The following is a 21,180-nucleotide window of genomic DNA, read 5'->3' on the forward strand; positions in this document are numbered from 1 at the left end:
TATTGAAATTAGGGAAATAAAAAGGAATTCAAGTGCTAAGGAAACATAGTAAGTATCACACACAGTTAAGCAGTCATCACTATAAAAGAGTGAAGAGTTTTGGATACTGTATTATAAAATGAAGAGGATATAGGACTTTGGAGCAAACTAGATGACTCAGGTGATAGAATATTGGGCCTGGAATGAGGAAGACCTGAGTTCAAATCTAGCCTCAGACACTTGCTTGCTATGTGACTCTGAGCAAGTCACTTAACTCTATTTGCCTCAGTTTCCTCATCTTTTAAATGATCTAGTGAAGAAAATGGCAAACTGTTCCAGTATCTTTGCCAAGAAAACCTCCAAAGGGTGATGAAGAGTCAGACATGATTGCAAACAACTAAACAACAATATAAGACTACACTCAAGAATATCTAACAAAAATTAAGTATAATCCTACAGAGGGAAAAAAATATAAAGTAAAAGGGGAAACATGGAGGCAGCTAGGTGGCACACAGGATAGAGCACTGGCCCTGGAGTCAGGAGGAGGACCTGATTTCAAATCCAGCCTCAGACACATAATACTTCCTAGCTATGTGACTATGTGACTCTGGGCAAGTCATTAAACCCCAATTGCCTCACAAAAAAAAAGAAACATGAATGAATGATTTTAAAGGACTAAACAAAGATAAAACCCATTACATTCTAAGATGGGAAATGAAATTTAGGTTTCCTTTCATCTCTATCATCTTCAGGGGTCCTAGAGGGATTCTAACTAAACACAAAGTGGGGATTGGTTCCACTGTGTCTCAATGCTCTTAAAAGAAGAAGAGAAAGGAAGGAGAAAAGGTATACACTTGTGGGGAAGGGAAATAGGGTTGAGGAAAATGATCTCACATAATCAGGGTATACAAAGAGATACTCAACAGACAAAGGGGAAAGGCTTGGGGGGATGACTGACACTTTTAGGTAAAGAATATATACACACTGGGTACAGGAATATATTTAACTAAACATTGAAATAGGAAGGAATGAAGAGAATGGAAGAAAGATTAAAAGGAAGGGATATTAAGGGAAGGATTAGGTTTAAGGCAACAATTTGATGTACAAGTAACTTTGGAAGAAACAATTCTTCTCATCAGTATATTGAACAATCATAATTTCTCAGGATTAATGATGAAACACACCACCCATCTCCTGATAGAGAGGTGAAGGACTCTCAATGTAAACTGAGGCATTTTTTCTTTTTTTTTTACATTGCGAATGCAGAAATTTGTTTTGCTCAACTACATATTTTTTTTAAAGATTTGTTTTTCTTTCACTCTCAGTGACAGTAGTTGTGAAGAAGAAACATACCCCAAACCCATTATACACACAGACACATACAAACACAGAGATGTACACTTATATAATTGTTTAACTAAATTCATAGAACAATGGAAATTTGAGTCAGAAGAGAGCTTAGAAAATTTTTAATCCAAATTTTCCATATTGGCATTGAGGAAAATGATGCTCTTTGCTCAAAATCTATAAAATGGTTAGGTACTCACATGCTGATTATGTCTTTTGTCTGTGGTAGCAATTAATTATCTTAAGACAGTATACAGATTACTTGTAAGCTCTGAATATATACACATGTAATATGTATGTACATAATGTACACATATGCATGTGTGTATATACACATCATATATACATACATGTACTCACACATGTCTTGCAAGCCCAATTCTATATCATGTAAAATAATTGTTTGCAGTAAAAATGTATTTTAGAACTTTTATTTTTAATTTAAGAAATGTAAATATGTATATTGAATAAATCAATATGAAATACCTACTCTGAGGCTTATTTTCTGGAAATCCCACTCATACAAATGAGTTGGGTCTTGATAATACAATTCACTACTTCTGACCTCAGAATACTAGAGTTAGCCCTCAGGAGTTTAGGGTGTGTTTCTAGTACTTAGCTCCTGAACACTTAACCCTGTGATATTAGTACTACAAGTGTTATTATATCTGTTACATGAGCTAGAAAATTTGCTTATAACTTAGTGTCTTAAATGGAATTAAAGCTACTTGTTCTTGATTCCAAGACACTTCTAATTATTTTTCTCTCTCTTTTTAATGAAAGTCAAGTTCCAGTTAAACATCTCTAGCTTGTTAAGATGATATACCCACAGTTAGGGTGCATTTAAACAGTACTATAAGCTAATTTCTATTTAAAAAAAAAAGGTACTCTCTTACATTTCAATATCATTGACTTGCAAAATATTTATCTCCTAAGCTTGAATCTTGGTGAGTCATGCAAAACAAATACAGGTAAATCTATCTGATTTACAGATGGGATAGAGAAAGATTCACAATTTGGAAATATATCATACCCCCGTCTTAAAACAGTTAATTTCTACCACACACAAGTAACAAAATCAGCATGTAAGTACATACACAACCCATCATTTTCATCAATTATAATAGAGAAAACTTGAATTGAATAATTTCTAAGATCTCTTCTTACTCTATAATTCCATTGTTACACAAATTTAGTCAAACAACCAGTTAATTCCTTAAAAAATACTAATGGTTACTTGACTGAATGCAACATAATACGGAAGCAAACACTCCATGTAGATGATGAAAATAAAAAGAAAGACAACGTTCTCATTGAGCTAGTGTAATCACAATATTTGTAGTTGTAACAATAAATATCACAATGTTTTAATATTGTGGCTCAGTTATTACTCTTCTATTTCAAGAATAATTTTAAAAATTTTGAATGAAAAAATATTGATATACTTTAATTTTATTCTATTTATAAGAAATACAATGCTGGGGAAAGAATATAACCGAATTTATTGCTTTTTTTCCTAAAACTTTAAATAGCTTGTAAAATGACATAATGTTAAGGCATTTAAAATTATTGACCACAAAAGTGACACGCTGAACAGGTAATTGATTCGAGATAATGAAGCCACATTTAGAATACTATTTTCATTCTCAAAATCAGTTCTTTAAAGCCAGACTAATGGAAGAGTTGAATTAACCCCGTGATACAAACATCTCCCTCACCTACACACTTATGCCCTGAAATTGCTTAACAATCATCTCCAGATTAGACAAGAAGCTTAAAATACAAATGTCCTTCAGAAAGGAAACATGTTGATTTTAAATCTTACTAACACACACATGATTGAATTTTGTGTGTATGAACAGATTTTTTTTTACATATAAAGGACAGAGAATAAGCACAGGGAATTGAGTGCATAAAGGGCTTGTGTGTTGAAATATCTAGTAAGGCAGGAGAGCTAAGCAACAGAGGCTCAATGCAGGAATGCTTTTTAAGAGCTTTAAATAATATATCACACTTATTTGCTTAGTTGATATATACTTGCAGCTATTAGAGAAATAAAATAGTTTGAAATAAGGATTTGATACTTCTTTTAGACTAGCATGCATGTTACTGCTTATGGAAAAAAAATAGTTATGCTATAGAAAGAGACAGGAGAGACTTCATGACAGCAGGGCACAGTGGCTAGATATTTCAGCATTTTTCCTTGCCTGGATATAAGTGTGTTTCCCCTGTGCCATGTACTACATAAGGAATTCTTATTTTCCAGGCCAGGCTGTCAGATTAGACAAAGTGCTGAAATATAGGGAAAATTAAAGCAATTTTACAATGATGACTGTGTATCATTGGTGACTGGTAGATTAGTATATAGATAGACATTAAAGTCAGGAAGATATTAGTTCAAATTATGACTTAGAAATGTCCTGGTTTTGTTATCATATGGGGAAATCACTTAATCTTTCTCAGCCTTAGTTTCCTCATTTGTAAAATGGGGATAGCCCTATAATATCACCTAACTCACTTGGTTGTTGTGAGGATAAGATGACATAGTACATGTAAAGCATTTTACAAACCTTCAAGCACTATATACTTATATATATATATATATATATATGTATATATATATATATTTATAATCATCATCATCATCATCATCATCATCATCATGTGCTATATAATTGTGTCCTTGAAGGAATGTTCTGAACTATTCTTTCTTGCTTAGGAAAGTCAATATCAAATGTTGTGGGGTTCTAAATTTTAACGATCAGGTAGTTCTAATAATTTTCAAAGACGCTTAATAAAGGGGAGGGGGCAAAGAAAGGTGATACTTAGGGATCCAAAAGATAAACTGGCTACTTAAAATTTGGCTTTTCTATTTCCTTTCCAACTTCTGCATTACTATCAGAAAGAAGTGTAATCCTATAAATTCCTCTGAGGTTCAGTATTTCAGAATTATTTTGATTCAATATACTATGCTAAACATTCTGCCACTCATTCAGTTAGGTCAATCAGAAACCACATGGTATAACTTAACAAGCACTGAATCTGGAATCAGGAGATCTCAGTTCAAATCTAAATAACTATACTTTTATTGTTTCTTTAGGTAAGTAATAAACTCTCTGAGACTTAGTATTCTCATCTGTAAAATGGAGATAATATTTGCCCTATTTAACTCACAAGTTTGTTTTTGAAGAAAGTTCTTTCTCAAAACAGTATAGTGCCATATAAATATTACATTAGTGTTTCCAAATCACATATCCATTTCACCTTTTCTACGGAGTCCTGACCACATAGATGAATCAACAGAGACTGCATAAGATATCATTTCTATTGAATGGCATCAGACAATTCTAGAACTTCTAGCAAATAAATCTATTGCTTTTATATCCTTTTAAGATTTTACTTTTCTTTCCATCCATTCCTATACTACCATTTCCAAAATTCATTATTCCTCTATGTCCTACTCCTCCTTTTATTTTCTTTTTTTCCTCTTGTCCTCGCTTTTTGTCCTTTAATTAGTGTTTTAGGTGACACAGGTGGTTAAAAAGATAATCAAGGGAAGCAGAGGCAAGATGGCAAAGAGAAGCCTGGAAGCTGCCTGAGCTCTCCCCAATTTCCCTCAGAAACAACATTAAATCAAGCCTCTAAACAGATACTAGAGAGACCAAAACTACAAAAAGAAAGAGTGAAACAATTTTCAAGCTTAAGATAAATTAGAAAGGCTTCAAGAAAGGTCTGTCTCACTTGGTTAAAAGGGGAGCACAGTCCAGTGGAGATGGTATCCAGGCAAGCTAGCAGGAGGCTTTTAGCCACAGACAGATCAATAACCAAAGCCCCTTGATCTTGGCTTATCAGGCCAGTGGCATAGCAGGCCAACTGTGAGGCATCTGGCACCAGCACAGAAGGTGAATTGCCAGCCCCAGAAATCAGGCAACAATAGGTGTGACCAGGCTGGATCACCCCAGCTCAGTGAGCAAGCTGCCAGCACCTGAGTCCCCAGCTCACAAAGCTAGGGACCAGATCCCTGGCCCGCAGCACAAGAAGCTTGGACAGTGCCCCCTGTGCTCCAGGAGGGGAGCTCAACTTTAAAGGCCACAGAATAGGCAAAAAAAAAAAAATGAGCAAGAGGCAAAAAAGAACCTTGACCATAGAAAATTACTAAGGTGACAGGGAAGATCAAAACTCAAACTCAGAAGAGGACAACATTGTCAATATACCTACATCCGAAATCTCCCAGGGGAATATGAATTGGTCTCAAACTCAAAAAGCCTTCTTGGAAGAGCTCAAAATGGATTTCAAAAGTCAAATAAGAGAGGTAGAAGAAAAATTGGGAAAAGAAAGAAGAGTTATGCAAGAAAGAGTCAACAGCTTGGAATGGGAAGAACAAAAATTGACTATAGAAAACAACTCCTTAAAAAGTAGAATTGGATTACAACCAAGGATCAACTACCCCGGGGAAAATGAGCATAATCTTTCAGGGGTGGAGATGGACATTGAACAAATAGGTGACTTCGAAACGTTCCGGATAAAAAGACCGGAACTCAACAGAAAATTTGATTTTCAAATACAAGACTTAAGAGAGACATAAAAAGGTAAACAGGACAGAAAAGAAAAAAAATGTTATTAATAAGGGCAAATTGTTTACATCCCTACAAGGGAAGATGACACTTGTAACTCTTAAGAACTGGATTGTTATGACACCATTTTAAAGGGGTATACGTAGAAGGTGTGGGTATAACAACTTTGATGTAATGATTAAAAAAATCTAATCAAATGGGTTAAATGGGTCTAAGTAAGTGGATTGATCTAATCTAAGGGAATGTATTGGGAGAAAAGAAAAGGAGGAGGCAGACAAGGGTAAATTATTTTACAGGAAAAGGCACAAAAAACTATTACAGTAAAGAGAAAGAAGTGAGGTCGATGAGCATGGCTTGAACCTTACTCTCATCAGATTTGGCTCAAGAAAGGAATAACATCAGTTAGGTATAGAAATCTAACTTACCCTATAGGCAAATAAACCCACATAAATCATCAGCATTTCTATATATTACCAATAAAGCCAACAAGAGATAGAAATTCCATTTAAGGTTACTGTAGTCATCATAAAATATTTAGGAGTCTGCATACTGAAACAAATCCAAAAACTGTATGAACACAATTGCAAAACACTTTTCACACAGATAGAGTCATATCTAAATAATTGGAAAAACATCAGTTGCTCATGGGTAGGCCAAGGTAATATAATAAAAATGACAATTTTACCTAAGCTAATTTACTTATTCAGACCCATACCAATCAAACTACCAAAAAATTATTTTATAGAGCTATACCCACCCCCTCTATGTATACCCCCTTTTACATGGTGTACTAACAATACAGTTCTCAAGAGATACAAATGTCATCTTCCCTTGTAGGGATGTAAACAGTTTGCCCTTATTAATACAATGTTGTTTTTTTTTTCTTTCTGTCCCATTTAACTTTTTATGTCTCTCTTGAGTCTTGTATTTGAAGATCAAATTTTCTGTTGAGCTCTAGTCTTTTTATCAGGAAGGTTTGGAAGTCCCCTATTTCACTGAATAACCATCTCCTCCCATGAGAGATCATGCTAATTTTCACTGGGTAGTTGATCTTTGGTTGTAAACCAAGTTCCTTTGCCTCACAGAATATCATATTCCATGACCTACAATCTTTTAAAGTAGAAGTTGCAATGTCCTGTGTAATCCAGACTGTGGTTCCATGATATTTAAATTGTTTCTTTCTGGCTACTTGTAGTATTTTCTCTTTGACCTGGTAATTTTGGAATTTGACTACTATATTTCTTGGCATTTTCAATTTGGGATCTCTTTCAGGAAGTGATCAGTGGATTCTTTCCATGGCTATTTTACCCTGTGGTTCTAAGACCTCAGGGCAGTTTTCCTTGATGATTTCCTAAAAGATGTTGTCCAGGCTCTTTTTTCATTACCTTTTTCACGTATATCAATAATTTTTAAATTGTCTCTCCTGGATCTATTTTCCAGGTCAGTTGTTTTATCAATGAGGTATTTTACATTTTCATCTATTTTTTTCATTCTTGTGTTCCTGTTTGACTGATTCTTGCTCTCTCATAGAGTCACTAGCTTCCATTTGCCCAATTCTAATTTTTAACATATTGTTTTCTTCTATTAGATTTTGTACTTCCTTCTCCATTTGACCAATTGTATTTTTAGAGACTTGTTTTCTAAAGTATACTTTTTTTTCCAGTTGGCCAATTATATTTTTTAAGGTCTTGTTTTCTACAGTTAATTTTTGTCCTTCCTTTTCTAAGCTATTGAGTCTCTCTTGCATACCTCTCATTTCTTTTCCCAATTTTTCTTCTACATCTCTCATTTGGCTTTTAAAATCCTTCTTGAGCTCTTCCAAGAAGGCTTTTTGGGCTTCAGACTAGTTCATATTTCCTTTTGAGGTTCCAGATGTCGGTTTGTTGACAATATTGTCCTCTTCAGAATTTCTTCCTTGATCTTCTCTGTTCCCACAACAAGAGTCTATCATATGTTTCTTTTTCCTCAAGGTGTTTGCTTATTTCCTGGTCTTTAAAGAGATTGAGCTCTCCTGCTGGGATGCAGAGGGAACTGACCCAAGTTTCCTGTGTTGGAAGCCCAGAGTCCGGTCAGTGGCTTTGTGTGCTGGGGCCTCCGATGCTGGCAGCTGGAAGCTGTAGTGTTCTGGCAGCTTACCTGGTGTTGGACTGGAATCAGCAACACCAGAACTCTAGGGTAGGATTGGGTAGTCTGGTCCCACAGGTTAATTGCTCACCTGGGCCTTTCCTTCCTTTGGCTTTCTTCAGCTCCTTTCAGATGGATGTTTCACTGCTGTGGGATGTTTCTTTGCCTGGGGGTACCCTTGGAGCACTTCCCAGAGTTTTGCTGATGCAATGGGAGACTTGGTTGCTGTAAAATGCTGAGGCATGTGGTGGATTTTTGAGCTGGTTTCCACTGGTTCCCCTGCCCTTACTGAGGTGCTCGGGGATCCTGGTGTTGGTGTTTGCCTGCTGCACTACGTGGGTTTCAGGATTTCCCCATGGTATGCTGAGGTGAGGCTTTCTGCTAGTTTGCTGGGATGCCTCCCATTCTGTACTGCTCCCCTTCCCTCAGGGCAAGAGGGACCTTTCCCATTAATCTATCAAGCTACCTGGGCTAACAGACTACTGCACCCCATCTTTTTTCTGGTTCAGCTGTTCCAGGGTTTTTCTTAGGGTCAAATTTTCTGGGCTTTCAGAGGTTAATAAAGGATGGTAAGACTGACTTACTTCTTACTCCCTGATCTTGGTTACCCCAAAAAATTATTTTATAGAGGTAGAAAATAATAACAAGATTCCTTTGGGATAACAAAATGTCCAGAATATCAAGGGAACTGGTGAAAAGAATTACAGGGGAAGGTGGCCTCACCATTTCAGATCTTAAATTGTATTGTCACACAGCAGTCATCAAAACTACTTGGTACTGGCTAAGAAATAGAGTGGTGGATCAGTGGAATAGGTTAGGTATGCAAGACAGCAGTCAATGACTATACTAATCTACTATTTGAGAAACCCAAAGACCCCAGATTTGGGGATAAGAACTCAGTATTTGATAAAAAATGTCTGGGAAAACTGTAAAAGAATATGGCAGAAACTAGGCATAAACCAAAATCTCACACCATATACCAAAATAAAGTTGAAATGGGTTCATGATTTAGATATTAGGGTGATACTATAAGCCAACTGGGAGAGCAAGAAATAATTTACCTATCAGATTTATGGAGAACAGACAAATTCATGACCAAACAGGAGATAGAGAACATTATGAAATGCAAAATGGATAATTTTGATTACATGAAATTGAAAAGTTTTTGCACAAACAAAGCCAATGCAACCAAGAATAAGAGGGAAGTAGAAAACTGGGAAAGAATTTTTCCAACCAGTGCATCCGCTAAGGGCCTCATTTCTAAAATAAATATAGAATTAAGTCAAATTTATAAGAATACAAGTCATTACCCAACTGATAAATGGTCAAAGGATATGAATAGGCAGTTCTCAGATGAAGAAACCAAAGCCATCTATAGTCATATAGGAAAATGTTATAAATCACTATTGATAAGAGAAATGCAAATCAAAACAACTCTGAGGTACCACATCACACCTATCAGAATGGCCAATATGAGAAAATAGGAAAATGATAAATGTTGGAGATGATGTGGGAAAATTGAAACACTAATGCATTGTTGGAGGAGTTGTGAAATGATCCAACCATTTTGGAGAGCAATTTGGAACTATGCCCAAAGGGCTATACAAATGTGCATACCCTTTGACCCAGCAATAGCACTTCTAGGGCTATATCCCAAAGAGATCACACGGATGGGAAAAAGACCTACATGTATGAAAATATTTATGGCAGCTCTTTTTGTGGTGGCAAAGAACTGGAAATTGAGGGGATGCCTATCAGTTGGGGAATGGCTCTACAAGTTGTGGTATATTAGTCTAATGGAATACTTTTGTGCTATAAGAAATGATGAGCTGGTGGACTTCAGAAAAATCTGGAAAGACTTATATGGACTGATGTGGAGTGAAGTGAGCAGAACCAGGGGAACATTGTACATAGTAACAGCCATGTTGTGCATTGATAGACTTAGCCCTTTTCAGCAATGCAAGGATCTAAGACATTTCCAAAGGTCTCATGATGGGAAATGCTATCCACATCCAAGGAAAGAACTATGGAGTTTTAATGAAGATAGAAGTATACTATTTTCTTTTTTTTCCTTCTGTTTTCTTTTGTTTCCATTTTTGGTGGTTTGTCCTATTGGTTCTAGCTCTTCCTTACAACATGTCCAATGTAAAAATATGTTTAATAGGAATGTATATGTATTGCCTATATTGGATTGTGTGCTGTCTTGGGGAAGAATGGGGAGAAAAATGTAAAACTCAAAAGCTTATGGAAGTGTTTGTTGATAAATCAAAATAAAATAATTTTAAAAATAAATAAATAAAAAAGACAATAATTCCTAAAAAATTAGAATTGGGCAAGTGGTAGCTAATGACTCTATGAAACATCAAGAATCAGTCCAGTGAAATCAAAAGAATGAAAAAATGAAGAAAATGTAATATATCTCTTTGGAAAAACAACTGACTGGAAAATAGATTTGGGGGCCATGACTGTGCTTGACTCCTGTGCCCCACAGCCTGTGGGATTAGCTAGTGGACATCGTGGTCCATCATCTGCCCCCCAGCCCAGCTGGTCATCATGGGGACCTCTTTCTGAGATGAGAAAGTCAAACTCTTCCAGGCCTCCGCAGGCTATGAGAAGAAAGTGGGAGGGCAGCTGGACCTGGTGCCAGCACCAGGTCAGGGGGGCAACTACAGCAGTGTGGAGCCCATGGGGCTCTTTGGGACCCTGCAGCCTGAGACATTCTTTGAAAGACTGGTGAAGAGGGATGTACAGACAGACCCCTTTCCTCATGGACCTGGAGGTGTACAAGGGTCACAACACCCAGCCCACCAAGCTCCTGGCACAGGTGGTCCATGAGTGGGGCTTCCTGGGTTCAAGGGTGAAGAGGATTCCTGTGTGAGAGGGCAACATGTGGCCCACTCTCTTCCTGCTTCCAGGAGCAGGGTGTTTCCTGGGGATCATTGACCTGTATGGAACTGGAGGTGGTTTCTGTGAATATAGAGGAACCTTGCTGGCTGGACATGGATTTGAAGATTTCCCCAGATTTGATTATCTACATCTGGAATATTTCAAAGAGGCCCTGGACTACATGTTGCAGCATCCAGAGAGGAAAGGCCCAGGCATTGGGCTACTTGGATTCTCCAAAGGGGGTGATGTGTCTTTCCATAGCCTCCTTCCTGAAAGGTGTCACAGCCATAGTGCTTATAAATGTTTGTGTGTCCATCACAATGATCCCAGTGCACTATAAGGAAATGACCCTTCTTAATATTGGACATGACCTAGAGAGATTCAAGATCACTAAGTCACGCCTTGTAGATCTTGTGGATATTTGGAACAAACCCTTAGAAAAGTACAACTGCCAAAGCTTCATCCCGATAGAAAAGACCCAGGGGCCTTTCTTGTTCATTGTTGGTCAAGACAACCATAACTGGAAGAGTGAATCCTATGCATATATAGCCTCTGAATGATTACAGTCTCATGGTAAGGAAAAACCTCACATCATCTGTTATCCAAACATTGGGCACTGCATTGACCCCCTTATTTTTCTCCATGTTTAATATCTGTGTATAGAATGGTGGCCCAAGGAGTAGCAGAACCCATGGATATTAGCACTGTCTTTTATCTTCAATTTTGTTTCCTATACATTTATAGTCCACTATACTGCTAATACTTATTGCTACCATCTATTCTCTCTAGTTGATGGCTATAAGGAGTTTTCTCAATCCACCTTCTTTTTTAAGATTAAAGCCATTTTGGTGAGGTTTGTAATATTTCATGTAAGAATTTTCTTTTTTTAGTGCACTGCTCTGTCTCTGGCAAGGAGCCTGCAATTCTTTCAAATTTAAGCATAGGTCAAAAAAGGCAAATCTCATTTACAGACACTGTCTTCTTAATCAGACATTCATCCTTCAATTCCCTTTCTCCTCTTAAGCAATTTGCCTTTGGCAACAATGATGAAAATATCACTCATGGTCCTATTGGTTTTAGTTAACAGTGTAAAGTTTCAAAATCTTTACCAATACTTTCTAGATAACTTCTGGCAGCATCATCTGTTCCTACAGTAATCACCAAAAGTAAATGTGTGTTTTTTGCCCTAACAAGGAATGTTATTGTTTATCATTTTCAATCACGTCTGACTCTTTGTGATCTCTTTTGTGGTTTTCTTTTGCAATATGTTAATGTGGAAATATGTTTGGCATGACCTGTTTTGGGTATAATGGACATCATATTTCTTTGCTTCTCAATGAGTGGGGGAGAAGTGAAGGGACGGAGATAATTTGAACTGAAGATAAAAATATAAACAAATTAATAGTTTATAAAGTTAATAGTACAAGACTTAAAAATTCACCTCAAAGACAATTAGACCTTTCCTGGTGCTATATTTCCTAAATAATACTTGCCTTTTATAATGAATTTTATCCTCAAAAATATTTAACTATTTCTACTAAAATATAAAAGTCTGCATAGACTCAATAGAAAATCCAATAGGTAATCCTCAGAGAGGACCACATCCATAATGTATTGCAAAAAGCTAAAAAAAGCTAATTGAACAATAGTTTAAAATATTATATTCATTATAATTCATTGTCACCTGTAGCACAAGATAAAAAAATGTTGTTAATTGGAAATGGAAAGGAGTAGCTATGATTAGAAAACCATTCATAAAAGTTTTCCCCAAAATTCATGAGAGAGGAAATATGAATAAAATATCACTTCTCAACATAATTCTAAATGTTTAGAAACACATGATTTTTGAACTCAGCCAGTTTTTGACAAAGCTGTAACAAACAAACAAACAAACAAACAAACAAACAAACAAACAAATCTTATAATCAACATTCAAGAATTTTTTTTCCACTGGTTCACACTGGGCTTTTTCCTGCATTATGAAATATGAGAGATTTGAATCTTTGGTGATAGGGAGACAACACAACAAAACTAGAGAACAAAATATTTTCAACTTATTTCCCTAGAGCAATCTTTTCCATTATCTTAAAACTAGATAATCAATTAACAATATGTTATTCCTAAACTATGCATACTATGAAATCTTAAAACTCACATGAGTTTGTTGTATAGTAATCTTTTTGCTGGGACATGTGGTGGGAGATGTGGATAATTATATTACCTATACACAGATTCAGGGCTATATTCTTTAACAGGAGTTGTTATGAGAGGAAAACTTATTTTTACCTCATATGACTTGGAAGAAATGAGTTTGGGAAGTTTTTCAAAGGTAGTGGAATGAGAGGTTAAAAGGAAGAGAGCAGCAACAATATATGAAACAAAAGAAAATTCAATGGAAAAAAGAAAAGGGGAGAAAAGGAATAACCACAAAAATGAGCAAACAGAAAAAAAGCGTGATGAATAAATAACATGTATTAAATGAAAATGAAGAAAAAACATTGAAGTAAAAAATAAATTATCAATGTCAACTATGTCCAGAAATGAAACTATAACTATATAAGACTTACCAACTGGAATAAAAATGTGTATTAAGGGAAATATAAAATACCTGATAATAATAAGGAAATAAACTATCTCATTAAAGAAAAGAGAGTGACAAGTTGATAATGAAACAGCAATGTGTTATTATCAGTGGAAAATAAATTAAAATGTGATTTACTGGGTAATTGAATTTACCTACCACAAGACAAAATGGGTGAAGTGCTATAACCATCAATGAAACTATCTCAAAAGTCAGTTCAATAAGATAAAAAAAAAAAAAATGAGAATCTTACAAGTAAGTGATACAGCTAGAAGCTAGGGTTTGGAGGGAAAATGTAAGTGTTATGGTTCTCTCTAGAAAATGTGATTAAAGATAATGTCCAACAATCATATATGAGGAAATCATTTAAGCAAGTTTCCAGAATAGTAAAAATCATGGTACAGATTATGGAGCTACAGAATACACAGGATATGAACATAAATGAGCCCTAAATTCTTCTATTGTAGTCATTGTGTACAATACCAAGGAAATGAATTTGCAAGTAGCTAAGACAGTCCATATCACATGTCAAGAAATCAATCACGAAGAGGCTTTCACAAGAAACACTTTAAGTGAACTTGACTACTATGATTAACAATTTAAATTCTGTACAGAAATAGCTAAATAACAGTTTGATTCCTTTTATAAAATCAATTTTCTCAAAATAACTACCTAGAGAGAGGAAGAGGGGAAAGGGAATATCAAAAAGGTGGTAGGATTAACTTAATCATAGCAATGAAATCTTGATAGAGGAACACAAAAATAATGATTGTGGGATGGTGGGTTGGTGTACTGAATAGATGATTGGGTTTGAACTTAAAGGACACGGGTTTGTATCTCAACTTTGTAATTCCTTGTTTATGTGACCTTGGCAAGTCATTTAATCACTGTGTGCCTCACTTTCCTCATCTGTAAAACTAAGGGGCTTGTATTAAATGATATATCTAGCTCTCTTTCTTGAAACACATACAATTCAGGGTTAGGAAATCCAAATAAAAATCTGCAACTTATCTAAATAATAATATTAGCAATAATGTAAGATTTATAATATACTTTAAGGTTTGTAAAATGCTTTGAATGTGTTAAATAATCTTGTGAGATAGATGTTATTATTATCTACATTTTTAGGTTTTTATCTGGTGTCTTTCCGTGGGAAGGAATCACACTGCTGTAGTGATTATGGCCAAACACTCTTTTAACCCGTATCCTACAAGATTACTGACACTATCCAGTCACGTGAAAAAAAGGAGGAGACCAGAGGTAGGAATCATTTAGTTTGTCAGTACAGAGGGCCATAGAGTCTCACCAATGAAGTTTACTAAGGACAGGGACCTTGGAAGTTGCAGTAATGATCTGACCTCTATTCCCCACCCTGTAAGAAGCAACAGATATGGATTCTTCCTAGTCACATGAAGGAAACCAGAGATATGTATCAGTAATGAAACAACAATGTGAGATTATCAGTCATTTTATTCATGTCCAACTCTTCATGATCCCATTTGGGGTATTCTTGGCAAAAATACTGGAGTGATTTGCCATTTCCTTCTCCAGCTCATTTTAAAGATGAGGAAATGGAAGCAAAAGTGGTTATGTGACTTGCCCAGGGCCACTTTGCTAGTTGAGTATCTGAGTCCAGCTTTGACCTCAGGAAGATGAGTCTTCCAGGTCCAATACTCTATCCACCTAGCTGTCCATATGAAGGAATGGGGACTAGGAATTTAGCAGGATCCAATTTTTTATGCTTTTCCTACCAAGTTTACTTATGACATGGAATCCCCCTGGCTGAAATGATTCTGCTCCCATCTTTACCCCCACAAGAAATGTCAGATGCAGATTCTGTCCATCCAAATGAAAGAAAGAGGGAGAGCAGAGGGAAGAATCAGATGAAATGTCAACCAGGGTGCCTGCTTTAAGCCTGAAGGAAAGGGTAACTGGAAACCAATCATGGCCAAACATGTTCTCTTGAGGTTGCTTCATACAGGGACCCAGGTCAATAATCCCCAAACCCCTTAACATGAAGAGGCTCAGGCAGTATTGCACCCAAACTCTGATATTCTGCTCATCATCAAAGGAGAAGGGAACAGAATTTTAGTGATGGAGCAATATAAGTAAATGTTTGAAACACTAAAGATACAATGAGAAAACACTTTCATTAAAGCTCATTCCACAACCAAATAAATCAACAGAAAAGTCTTTTTTTAAAAAAAGGGAAGAAGAAGAAAGAATAAAAACATATTACATAACATTCACTTATCAAACATTTTAATATGAAGGAAAGTTAACCAAGAATGCCTAAAGAAAGAGACTTTTATGGGTTCCCCAGAGAGTATGAAACAGCAAGAAATTCCAGAATGGTTTAAAAAAGAGAAATATAAATTCATAAAAATGAAATTAGGAATGAATATAAGTCACAAGTTAATGATCCCATTATACATTGAGAAACTCTAAAATAGTTCAAGCTTTAAGAGAGAATTTCATAGGTTCATAATATGAAAATTCTTCTGTGAAGAAAAATTTGAAACAGGAAAGCCAAAAAAAAAAAAGCATCCTTAAAAGAACACATGCAAAGCAATGTGATTGACCTTGATGAAAGGATGAAAAAAAATACAATAAAGTTCATGGATCTCACAAAAAGATTATATACGGACACAGATACCATAGTGCAGGAAATAATAATAATGATTAAAAAAAATGACTATCAGTGAGAAAACTAGTCAAGGATCTTACCAGAGCTAGAAAATTTTAGTTTTTTTAAAAAATAATTTTTGTTCTTTTTTATCTTAGCTTATCTAGGAATCCTTTTGGGGCATAGGTCCAATCTGCAGTTTTCTTGAGGCTCTGCTTATAGATGTTGTCTCATTGTTGTCACCTTCTGAGTTTTTGTCTTGAGCTTCCCATAGTAACTTTTAATGTTTAGTTTACTTTGTTGTTGTTCTGCTAATTTGCTAATTTGTTTAAGTCCATTTCTTGAATTTTATGTTAGAGTTGGGCTTTGCTTACCTCTGATAGTTGGTGGCAATCACTGTCCCAATCACCAGGCTTTTCTGTCTTGCTGTTTTCCCAGCTAATTCGGGGATCTGTAAATGTTTGATGATTTGGAGGTGATGTGATCCAGGAAAAGGCATGGTCATTGTTCTTCCATTCTGCTTTCTGGTTCATAGGCAGTAAGAGTTCTTGCTCCTTTGAGAGCAAAAGCACTAATGCTCCTCTCCACTCTGAAACTGTAACCAAGGACTAGGACCTCTGTTCCTTCTCTATCCTGGAACTGCAACCAGGAACTAGGACTCTGGCTTCTTCTCTCTTCTTGGGACCCTACAAGGGGAAGTGCTAATTTGTGGTCCTCCCTACCCTGAACTGTGACCTGCAACTGAGTAATATGTAATAGATTTGGCAAATGGCATCTGATCCTGCACCCAGTGCCTACACAGGGGTCCCTTGTAATCTCTGTCTGATCAATGGCCCAATCTTGTTACTATATCTTTACAGTGAAAGGCCCCAACACTGCTGCTGCCTTCAAGACTCACAGCTGACTTTACTGCCATGCTTTACTCACAGCCAGCCTCCAACCTAATGTTGGGGAGAGGGTAATACTTCTCTTTCTGAGATAAAGTTGTGCCACTTTTGGAAAATATCTCACCCCAATCATTGGTTGGTAATACCACTCGAGAATTTTATTTGACAGGTTATTTTACAGTTCTTTTGATGGGAAATTTGAGAGAATTCAGCTAGAACAATCCCTTTATTCCACCATATTGACTTTGCTAACCAACACCTGACATCTTTGTAACTTGTGCAAAAAGATTGACTTGTAGTCAAATTTGCCTATTGAATTCCCATTTCACATCTTCAACTCTGAGATAATAGTAGCTTCTTCCAATGTTATCCTTATGTGGTGCTAATTGGAAATGTAAAGTTGGCTCCATGTTTGTCCTCACCAGTAATATATATATTAGGAGAGGCTTAGACCTGTAAAGTTGAGAGCCTGTTTGGCTAAGCTCACAAAGGCTGTAGACAGGTAAAAGCTCTATATGTTAAGAATAAAAAGGAGAGTAAGAGAAGAGATATATTCCCTACTGCAATGTTTTATGACGGGGAAAGGACTCTAGCAATAGCTTAATAGGAAGAATCCCATATATAAACTCCAGTAAAGTACCCAAGGGATGCCAGATGAAAAGTATAGTAACATAGACTGCCCCCTCACACACACAACTCATTGTCACTTTGCTTCTAGATCTTTTTATTTCTCCATCTAGTAGCCATTACACACACACACACACACGAACACACACACACACATACACACACACACACATACACAGAAACACACATACACACACATTCTCTCTGTTAGGTTTCCATATACCTCATTTTCAGATAGGCCGACAGAGAATAAGAAAGGTATCCCATGGTGATTTTCTTTCCAAAATGTCCTATGTATTTCATATATTTGCAATTATTTTTATGATTCCATTTTCATTCTATTCAATTGAACAAACATTAACTCCCTATGGTTTGTAACAGACAATGTTGGGCTCTAGGGCTGTACAGAAAAAAGAAGCAAAATAAAAACTCTAGCTTTAAGGGACTTGAATTATATCAGTAGTGGTAGGTTTGAGATGGGGGACGGAGGAATAATATATATGAAAGGTAAGTAAATGCAAAATATAAATGCTAAGAATTTTAATTTCAAGAGATAGAGAGCACTAGGAACTGTAGAGATGAGGAAAGACTAATTGTTTTAGTAATATATGAATAATTTAATTGATATTTTCCTTAGCTATGAATTCTATTATAATCTTTATGATGATGTATCCCATTTGATTTTACTTTTTCCCAATCAGTATTTGGCATTCATTCTGTGAAGTATCAATTACAGTACAACATGACCAAGCACTAAATATCCCAAGAGTTCTAGCTTCCAATAAATTAGTGGCACAATAGACTAACAGTTGGTTGAACTGAGGTTTGCCCCTTCCTCTAGCAACTTAGTTAATGATTCTTTCAGGATTATTGTTAAGGATCAAATAAAAAATATATATGGAAATGCTGTGCCAAGATGAGCTGCTAGTACCTTCAACAAGAGTAACATTATACTCTGCAGCTTTGAAAAATCTTTTTTTTTAATCTTAAATAAATCTTGAGATGAAAAGTGTTCCCCAACATCTCCAGAAATGGTATCAATTATCCATCTTTTTTGAGTTACTTCTATGTATGAGGTCCTATAATAGAATGGAAAAAACCTTAGATGTGGACATCAAGGCCAAGAGTTGTAATTTTGTTTCTTTTCTTTGTTAATTTATGTATTTATTCTAACTTTTACAAATACCCCCAAAAATAGTTTGTGACATAGTTCCACATATAAATTAAAACAGAAAAGGAATATTACAAGGTCCCAGGATATTAAGTAACTTGCCCCAATCCATAGAATTAGAAGATTTAGGGATAAAATAATAAACAATAGCTAGCATCTAAAGTACTATAGGCTCACAAAGTGTTTTATAAATATTATGTCCTGTGATACAACAACCTTGAGCTGTGGTTGTTATCATTATCCCCATTTTATAGATAAGGAAACTGAGGCAGATAGAGGTTAAGTGATTTATCCAAGCTTACATAGCTAATAAGTTTTTTTGTTTTTGTTTTGTTTTGTTTTGTTTTTTTTTTTACTAAGAAGTTTCTTATTTTTATTGTTAGGATCCAGGTTACTTGAGAGGGATGAAACCAGAGGAGTGGGTGGCTCCAATACCCGGCCGGCAGTGTTTCACAGGTTTGTAGGTGATAGAGAATTCGCCCAGGTAATGTCCAATCATCTTGGACTTAATTTCTACCTGACTGAAGGTCTTGCCGTTATAGACGCCCACCATACTTCCCACCATCTCTGGCAGAATGATCATGTCCCAAAGGTGTGTCTTTACAACCTCGGGTTTTTCCATGGGGGGTGCCTACTTCTTGGCCTTCCTCAGGCACTTCTGGAGGGAATGCTGTTTGCGCCACAGACCCCTGTTGAGTCGCCGCTGCTGTCAAGCACTGTACAACTGCATGAGCTGTTCATAGGACATGTCCAGCAGCTGATCCAGGTCCCCGCTGTGGTAGGTTAACTTCTGGAAGGTTCACTTCTTCTTCTGCTCCACTTCCACCATCTTGTCTGCTGTCAGGAAAAGCAGCTAATAAGTTTTTGAGGCTAAATTTGAACTCCAGGTCCAGTGCATCATCCACTGTGAAACTGTGTGGGGTACAGAGACCCTTACAAATTAATCGGAGACTCAGAGATATTAGCAAAAGGAAAGTTTTCTTTATTAGCTTTCTCAAGAAAGGGTGCCCTCTGTCTGCCTAAGACGGCTTTGCTGGGAGAGTGCAAGGGTGTGCTCAGCAGAGAAAGATTATATAGATTGCTAACCACAACTCCTCCTCCCTAACCCCCTTCCTTTTAGCTCATTGGTGAAAGCTTTGAGGGCACAATCTATTTTTGGAAAGTCTACCCCAGCAACAGAGAACAAACAAAGAAAAAAAAATAGTTGCCTAGAGACAAGAAAAAGGCGGGAAATTTTTGCAAGAGTGAGCAAGTAGTTTTAGAAGTGGGGGGAGTGTTATTCCTCCCTGCTCTGTGCCTAAAAATAAGTTTGGGAAGGGGGAGGGTCTGGTAAAGTACAAGCAAGATGTGTTGAAAAGTATGTTTCTTTACAAGGTCAAACGATTAACTCTTTCAGGAAGCTTCACTCCTGAGAGATCCTCAGAGATCATCTCTCACTCACACCACCTAGTTGCCTTGAGGGACCTTAGAGATTATTCAACTAGTTCATGGAAGATATTAATATAAAGCATATGGCATAGACTCTGTTTGCAGATCACATATACAAAGACCATAGTTTAACCTTTCCTTTTTTTCTCTTTTCTGTACCTAATATCTCAGAAGGAACAGGACAAAAAAGTCTACATGAAATCCCTTCTTTCATTATATCCAGGTTTCTTTCGTGTGGCAAAACTTTTTAGTCCAAAACCATTTATTTACCTTATACCCTTTGGGACCTCTAACCAGAGACTTTTGGCCATTGTAGCACAATTTTTTTTTCTGTCAAGTGGGTACTCTGCAGTTTCTTCAGTGGACAGGATTACTGCAAAGGGAATGTCAAAAGATAAGACATTTTATTTAACAGAAACCATAAAGTTCTTAGATTGGTTGAAAATGTAAGGATAGTAATAAAGCAGTTGCCTTAGGTATTATGACCCAAAGTTCAGGTAATCTCTTTCAGTTTAGGGAAGTTTCGGAAATGGATTGATTACTCTGTGCTTCTGGGATTTGATGAAATCACTGCTCAAGGTAAAATAGCTGTAAGGCATTGGGTTTAGCAGGTTTTCTTTGGCTTGAGAGATAAAAGTTTCACAGCTGATGCTCCAGTTTAATGCCCTTAACTTCTGAAATATCTTTTGAGTAAGAAAATAAGACATATCTTTTTTCTACACTTTACTGTTATGAAACAATTAATGCTACAGCACATCTATTTCATAACTGAAAAAAATCCTAGATTATATTAAGTCACATTCAAGTTCAGCTCTTTGTATATTTCTACCTACACAATGAGTAATGCAGTACAAGCCCATTTTTAGAATTAGTACTGTGTCAATTGCCCAGGGCTTAATGGAACATGAAAAAAGAACCAATAAGAATTAAGCATTAAAGATAATAAAATG

At 36.2% G+C, this 21,180-nt stretch overlaps 2 pseudogenes; one reads left to right on the top strand and one right to left on the bottom strand.

Annotated features, from left to right (window-relative positions):
* The first annotated feature begins 8,266 nt into the window (after window positions 1–8,266).
* Window positions 8,267–11,670, top strand: LOC114025461 (annotated as a pseudogene).
* A 7,523-nt stretch (window positions 11,671–19,193) lies between these two features.
* On the bottom strand, window positions 19,194–19,649 carry LOC114025177 (annotated as a pseudogene).
* Window positions 19,650–21,180: the final 1,531 nt, after the last annotated feature.

Source organism: Vombatus ursinus, unplaced genomic scaffold (assembly GCF_900497805.2).
Source record: "Vombatus ursinus unplaced genomic scaffold, bare-nosed wombat genome assembly UNPS02014830.1, whole genome shotgun sequence".
Classification (NCBI taxonomy): Eukaryota; Metazoa; Chordata; class Mammalia; order Diprotodontia; family Vombatidae; genus Vombatus; species Vombatus ursinus.